General features: G+C 51.3%; 1 protein-coding gene across 2 annotated transcripts in view; it reads right to left on the reverse strand.

The window, feature by feature from the left end:
- Positions 1-8098, reverse strand: part of HDLBP (high density lipoprotein binding protein) — a 59069-nt gene extending 50971 nt beyond the window's left edge. For both annotated transcript variants that reach the window (XM_010832885.1, XM_010832882.1), the window contains exon 1: positions 8023-8098. The gene's annotated coding sequence lies outside the window, so the exon portion shown is untranslated. The remainder of the gene's footprint in view (positions 1-8022) is intronic.

The raw sequence follows: 8098 nt of genomic DNA on the forward strand, positions 1-8098 counted from the left end.
CCCCCCCCCCCGCCGAGAGAGCGGCCGCCGCTGAGACACAGGGCCCTCCCTGACCATTTGGGCCGAGGCTACTGCCCCACCTCGGGAGCTTGGTCCCCACGCTCAGCCCCACCCAAATCAGCTGCCAGAAACGGAGAGAAAGATAAAGGTGGGAAGCACAGAAATCAGGCTGCAGGACACTTGGCTTCCCGGGCTCCAGTGGCCCGGGCGTGAGCTGACTCGCCACACAGAAGGCCGAGGAGGCTGCTCCGAACCCTTCTGTGCAGGCAGAGCCCATGCTAGCGCCACCAGGGGCGGCGGTGCCTGCAAGCCTAGAAAGCTGCCACGGCTGCAGCAGGCCCTGCAGCTCAGCAAAATGAGTCACGGACACGGCGCAGAAGCCACACTGTCCTCCATCAGGTCCCCTCCGAGCACACAGGCCCCAGCCACCGCCAGGGCCACAACGAGCACAAGCCTAGCAGCGGCTTCTCCTGCAGCCCAGATGAGGCTGGGGGCGGGGAAAACCAAGAGGAGGCCACCCCGGAGCCTGTGGGGTCCTAAGGTGACGCTGCAGGGCAGCCACGAGTGGTGGAGCCGGGCGGCAGCCACGGGTGGTGGGAAGACGAGTCCAGCAGAGAGAGAGCTGACCAGACGGGACTGCGTGTCACTGCAGGCGCATGCCCCGTGCGCTCAGCGGCTTCAGCCCTGGGCACCCTGATTTGTTCACTTCCTCCCAGAAAATCTACTGACGGGTATGCACTTTGTGAAAAATAAATGCCTGATGATGGACTCGATGATAATCAAAATTCTAAAGGGCACAGGACAATTTCCCAGTGTCTCCTTCGAGGCAGAATGGCTACCTCGCTGCAGAGGCCTGGCTGGCCCCAGCCCTGAACGCTCTATCACCTCTGGAGACCCTGAGAGGAAACACCAGGTAAGTTGTCAAGGGTGAATCTTTAAGCGTGCAAACTTCTGAGAGTGAAGACCAAGGCAGACCCCAAATCCCTGCGGTGTGACCATCCCTGGCCTGCACAGGGACTGGAACCAGTACCCGCCTCTGGTGTCACTGCGAGCATGACGGGCGCTCACGCGTGAAACGCTTAACCCAGCCTGGCAGAGCAAGCTGGTGGATTTTCTGTTACCAGGGCCTCCTTGCTGGCGGTGACAGCAGGACTCCGGCCGAGCACACGGCGTGGCCTTAACTCAGCCATGCTTCCGTCTTCTTTTTTCTAATTTCTTTTTATTTATTTTGTTAATCTTTTTTTTTTTTTTAATTCAGTCACTCTTGCCAGGGGCTTCAACCCCCAGGCTCCTCTCTCGACTGAAAAACCTGACAGCACGTTAAAAAGCAGAGACATCACTTTGCCAACAAAGGTTCCTACAGTCAAGGCTGAGGTTTTCCTGTGGTCATGTACGGATGTGAGAGTTGGACCATAAAGAAGGCTGAACACCGAAGAATGGATGCTTTTGAACTGTGGTGTTGGAGAAGGCTCTGGAGAGTCCCTTGGACTGCAAGGAGATCCAACCAGTCCATTCTGAAGGAGATCAGCCCTGGGTGTTCATTGGAAGGACTGATGCTGAAGCTGAAACTCCAATACTCTGGCCACCTGATGTGAAGAACTGACTCCCTGGAAAAGACCCTGATGCTGGGAAAGACTGAAGGAGGGAGGAGAAGGGGACAACAGAGGATGAAATGGTTGGATGGCATCACCGACTCGATGAACATGGGTTTGAGCAAGCTCCGGGAGTTGGTGATGGACAGGGAGGCCTGGCATGCTGCAGTCCATGGGGTCGCAAAGAGTCAGACACAACTGAGCAACTGAACTGAACCGAGCTACTGAAACACCCCACGACATCTGGGCGTACCTGTACCCCTCACCCTCATCAACTAAAATGTCCACGTTTATTTTCCCCATCCGTAGGGGAAATACGATTTTAACGTCATCTTCAATCATGAGCAACTGAACTCTTGCTCTGCACTTTGCCACGTGAACTTCTTGACTGTGAAGACTGACCTATTCACAACCTCCATCCACTTCCTACCAGGGTGCCTGAGCACACGTTTAAGACAAAGTAAAATGCAAGCTGGGCTACAAACAATGGAGCAAACAGAAGAATAAGGAATATAAACAAAACTCAGGTTGTAAGCTAAAATCACGTTGCTAAAGTGTGCCCAGACAAAAGTAGTAAGAAAACACGATCAAAAAAGACCGTTTTTTGTTTTGTTTTGCCTGTCGGGCCTCTTGGCCGAAGGCAGTGGTTTTTTCCCCCTCTGGAAAAGAGAACCTGAAGTCCTGCCCTGGGGACGCCAGTACCAGCAGAGTGTCGGTAAGCCACTCTGCAGGCAGCGGAACGTAGTTCCTGCACAGCCACTGCTAAGGTCCTGGCCTTCTCCTCTCACTGGAGGCCCCTCAAAGACAGGAAGCCAGGCAAGAGTCTGGGAGGCATTCTTCTGGAGAATCCAGAGACCCAAAGAAGCCAAAAGGGTGCTGTACAGAATGGCCCAGCCAGGCGCCTCCACCGCGAGTGTCACAGTGGGCAGGGCGCAACCAACCACGAGGCCAGGGTCCCTCTAACATGTAAGCAGGCAAGCAAACTTCACTGGAGAGCCTGGAAAAGGCTCTGAGCCCCTGAAAGCCAGAACCCCAGCACAAAAAGCAACCAGAAGCAAGCGGCGACTTTAGGGAAAACTCTCCAACGTCCTCAGAGAGATCAGAGGAGACAGTACATCCAGGAAGCAAACACAGGAGGGGCTATGAGACACAGAAAGATGGAGAGAAGCGTTAAGAAATAAAGCGAGAAGACCTCAACAGGAGGGCTACAAGAATGTTTCCAGAAAGAAGTGGGAAGCCTAAAGAAATCACACTGCCAATCCAGAAGGTCCAATAGTCGAATTCTAGAAAGAGGAGAGAGAACGGAAAGAAATTAAATACGTCAAGAAAAACACCCCGCACCGAAGATCAGAAGTTTCCAAAATAAAGGAGCCCAAAGGGCCGGCAAGACATTGGATGAAAACAGACTCCAAGGGATATCACTGCACTGGGTATTTTGCATTTCACACAAAATCCTGCGAGCCTCAAAGAAGAAAACACAGTCAGACATAAAGGCTCAAGAATCAGAACTGCTGACACGTCAAGGATGCTGACACGTCAAGGATAACACTGAGAAACGGAAAATGGGGGAACCGATGTTCAACCTCTCCCTTGAGTACAAGGGCTGAACAGTGCACTGCAGATATCCAGGCTCTCAAAATTTTGTTTGCCAGGCAATTCCTTGAGGAAGTGCTCCATCAAAATGAAAGGGGCGAAAAAAATCAAGAATGAGAAAGACAGGGGTTCCAGGAAACCCAAAGCAGTGAGGCCTGCAGTGAGGTTCCAGCAGGTAGGAGGCCTGGGCCAACAGAGCCTGATCAGATCACAGATGGAGTCTCTTGAAGAAGATTTAGACAACTGGTGAACTAGGGATTGAATTTTAGCAGCAAATACATAGAAAACTAAGAAAACAACCAAAACCACTCATATGAACTTTAGGGAAAACAAAAACTCCAGAAGTCCCATCACACCATCTGGCACAGCTGCTAACAGCATACCAGCAGTCACAAATACTAATGGCCAACAAGCAAATTAAAGGCGCACCTCCTGTGGGCATTTGTGCAGCAAAGGCAGAGGGGTGAGTGGAAACAAGAAATGCTGCGTCTCCTGTCAAGTGAAGACGATGTGTGGGACAGGGAGGGAAGAGGAGTGAGCGAGCAAGTCAGGCACGGATATGAGATGGCATCAAAGACAGATGTCCTGGAACATGAGGCAGTTGAAATGAGGTAGATGAATCTAGAGCCTGTTATACACAGTAACATCAAGTCAGAAAGACAAAAACATATATTTTATATTTACACACACATATATAGAATCTAGGAGAACGGTTCTAATGAGCCTATTTGCAGGGCAGGAACAGACACACAGAGGTAGAGAATAGGCTTGTGGGCACTGGGGGTGGGGAGCAGTGGGCAGGGCAGAGAGGAGCGCTGAGATATACACTATATGTTAGACAGCTAGTTTGCCAACATTAATTTGCCAACAGACGTCCGTATAGTCAAAGCTATGGTTTTTCCATTAGTCATGTATGGATGTAAGAGTTGGACCATAAAGAAAGCTGATGAATTGATGCTTTGGAACTGTGGTGTTGGAGAAGACTCTTGAGAATCCATTGGACTGCAAGGAGATCAAACAAGTCAATCCTAAAGAAAAGAAACCTGAATATTTACGGAAAGGATTGATGCTAAAGCTGAAGTTCCAATACTTTGGCCACCTGATGTGAAGAGCCGACTCATTAGAAAAGACCCTGATGCCAGGAAGGATTGTAGGTAGGAGGAGAAGGGGACGACAGAGGATGAGATGGTTGGATGGCATCACCGATTCCATGGACATGAGTTTGAGGAAGCTCCGGGAGATGGTGAAGGACAAGGAAGCCGGGCGTGCTGCAGTCCATGAAGTTCGCTAAGAGATGGACGTGCGACTGAACAACAAAAATAGCTCGTGGGAAGTTGCTGTGTGACACAGGGAGCTCAACCCTGTGCTTTGTGACAACCTGGAGGGGTGCATGAGGGCAGGGGAGGGAGGCTCAAGAGGCAGGGGTTACAGGTATACTCACTTATGACTGACTCACACTGCTGCTATTGTACGGCAGAAACCAACAACACTGTAAAGCAATTATCCTCCAAATAAATTAAAAAAATGAAAAGACAGGTGTTCTGCAGGGAGGACACGTGATCAGAGGAACAAAAATGATAGTTTTTCTTTCTTTCAAGTCTTTCCAGGTTTATTTGATCTTTTAAAAGGTGCATGAAGATATAATCCTGGTTTGAAGTAAAATTAATTTTTAACTTTAAACACCATGAGTGCCAATAAACAGCATTAAGGGAGAGCATGAAAGGCCAGTGCATTACTGTCAAACTAGCAGCAGGCATCAACAAGACGACTAACACAACAGTATGCCCAGACGAGTCTGGCTCGTCCAGTGCTATCAAGGAACGTTACCTCACCTGGTACACGGCAGCTGACAAGGAGTATCATCCCTAAAATATCTCTGATATTAAAATACAAAAAGGTAAAAAGAAATCGAAACAACTTATATAATCAAGTTTTTAAATGGCATATACATAAAAGTTTAGTTCTTTTCTTGGTCTTCAAATGTTCGATGTTGTGGCACTTTTATAATTCAAGAGAAAAGATACATTAAGGTTCTTTCTATACTTAATCAAAAAGTTGTACAACATGTACCTTGGACTTTTTGCTACCAAGTCAGCAACTGGACTTGAGCTGTGTGCTCTGCTTCTTCCAGGAGCCAGGTTATTTCTTCACAGGAAGAGGAAGAACCTTTCTCTGATCGTTAGCCCTGTGAGATGAATGTGTGCTGAATGGGCCACACCAAATATATAAGGGCTATAAAGGGTTCTCGGTCACTAACAGTGAATCTATGTGATCCGCTTGTGACTAAACATCACCAGGTCGTCTTGGTGGACACTAATCAGCTGAAATCCTGTCCAAGTCAGAGTGTTCACCAACCCTGTGACACCAAGTCAGAGTGTTAAAACCAGCAGTATACCAAATTCTCAACCTCTTGAGAGTATGCCACCTCTAATACCAGTTGCTTGTCCCCTTTGCATAAGCTAATCCCTTCTAGCATAGTCCACCTGGAAAAACTCCTATTCATCTTCTAAACCCCAGTTTCAGGACAAGGTTCTTTGTGAAGATTTTCCAACAGGCAATCCCTGCCCCCTTTTCCTACTCCACAAAAGTGAAAGTGCTTGTTGCTCCGTTGTGTCCAACTCTTTATGACCCTATATGGACTGCACTGTCCATGGAATTCTCCAGGCAAGAATACTGGAGTGGGTTGCCATGCCTTCCTCCAGGGGATCTTCCTGACCCAGGGATAGAACCCGGCTCTCCTGCATTGCAGGCAGATTCTTTACTGTCTGAGCCAGCAGGGAAGCCCCTTTCCTATTCCATACCTTGTACATACTTGCATTGCTGCACTTAGAACACTGGAACCTACTCCTTTATAAGGCAATCTCCCCTATTAGACCGCAAACTGCCTGAGGAAAAGAAAAAAACAAAATGTCTATGTCCTCCTTACCTACGCATCCTCAGAAACCTTAAGAGTATGGCACAGTGCCATTTCCAGTAAGTTTTCTTAAAATATTTTCTACCCTTTAAGTAGTCATGAGGTGAAAGTCAGACCACCAGAAACCCCAAACAACAAAACCCAAGGAGAAACAAAATACTTGATGATTCAAGAAGAAATTCTCCCATCAAGACACTGAGAGGTCAGCCTGGCCCCTTGGAGGGCACGCTGTGACATGGATCCAGCGGGGTCTCGAGTGCCCAGGAATGAGGGCCAGCGACATGTTAGGAGCGCTTTCCTTCATTGAGGTGACCTCAGCCTGATTAGAGAGGAGATAAGCCCCGAAAGGGAGAAGGAAATGGCAACCCACTCCAGTGTTCTTGCCTGGAGAATCCCAGGGATGGCAGAGCCTGGTGGGCTGCCGTCTATGGGGTCGCACAGAGTCGGACACGACTGAAGCGACTTAGCAGCAGCAGCAAGCCCCGAAAGGGCGTGACACAGAGTGGAACTAACAGCAGTTACATGCAAGTTTCATCTTCAGTGTTTCCAATGGCTTTCAAATGTCCTTCAAGACTTGACGGGGTACGCTCAGTTTTCTCCAAACCTAAAACTCTCGTGATAAGCGGGTGGTTGATGTCTCAGATCCGGAGAACTGGGAGTTCAAACAACGGAAGTCATTCTGAACCAAATACCTTCTCAACTACTTTAGGACTCTAATATAAACCGTACTTCTTGAGCTTAGCGTGGGGGTGCTTCGTGCTCAGAGGCATCAAACACCACCTTGAGCACTAGACTTCGTCCAACGTCTCATTAGCCCAGGTTGTTCCCAGAAACCCACATGGAGCTTGTTCTGCAGAAGAGCACTACCTGCTGCCTCAGACAAAATCCTAACTGTGACGCACCCCGTCGTAACAGGGCCTCAGAAACCACCTGCAGAGGAAGCGCCCGTCCCGTCGTGTCCTGCTGCGGACACCGCCGCGGGTGCAGGCGATCCTGAGGGCAGCCGAGGACACGAACCGAGGACCTCAAGGGTAAACCACCCTGTTCCTGAGGATTCCGCTAGGACTCATCTACATTCCGTCGGACGGTGCTTAGTAAGACACAGAGGCCGGCTTTCCACCGGCTTTACGTGGCGCCAGGACGCCACGCAGGGGCTGCCCTTCCCGTCCCCTGGGTGGACCGGGAGGGGACGCCCGGCCCTGAGCTCTTCACTTTCCAAAGACGCCTCGTCAGGACGCCCTTCGGGCACAAGCACCTTCCGGCTCCCCGCACCGCGCGGGCGCCTAGTGGAAACTCCAGAGTCGTGTTTACTGACAGTCGAGGCATTCGCGCCCAGCCTCCCGGCCAGGTGCCGGGCCTGCAGGTCGCGGGAGCCGGGGCAAACCGGCCAGACACGGCCGGCCCCCGCCGGGCACGTGGCCCTCCCGCCCCCAGCCGCGCAGCCGCAGTGGGCTTGGAGAAGCCCCCAGGCCTCACCTAGCGAAAGACGGGGGCCGCCCACCCACGTTCCCTCCCGTCAGGAGCCGGCCCCAGCCTTGGGCTCAAGAAGGCCACGTCCCCGGGGACTGGCGCCCAACTCTATGGTCCGCGTAGGAGCCGCAGGCCCACGTGACCCGCGGCAGCCAATGGAGACGAGGGCCCGACCACCGAGACGACGGCGGCCTGGGGATAGAGCAGCCCCGCCGGGCCGCTCGCCGTCCCTCCCCGGCCCAGCTCCGGCATTCCCTGCTCGGTGCTGCCGCCATCTTCCTGGAGGAGAGACTCAGATGCGAAATGTCCCCCCTCCCCGTGGTCGTTCCGAACTCTTACTGCCACCTGCCCTCCCCCCGTCCGCCTCTCTCCTCCTCCCTGGTCATTAAGCTCCATCTAAAGAAACTCTCTTCCCCTCATTCTAGTTATCCACAAGGCAAAGTGTTACATTACCTGTTCCTCTCTTATCAGTGTAAGGAAATCAAGCTCATAAGGTAGGAACTGTGGCGAAACAGGGACGAGCCGCCAT

The sequence above is a fragment of the Bison bison genome, unplaced genomic scaffold (assembly GCF_000754665.1).
Source record: "Bison bison bison isolate TAMUID 2011002044 unplaced genomic scaffold, Bison_UMD1.0 scf7180017862692, whole genome shotgun sequence".
Classification (NCBI taxonomy): Eukaryota; Metazoa; Chordata; class Mammalia; order Artiodactyla; family Bovidae; genus Bison; species Bison bison.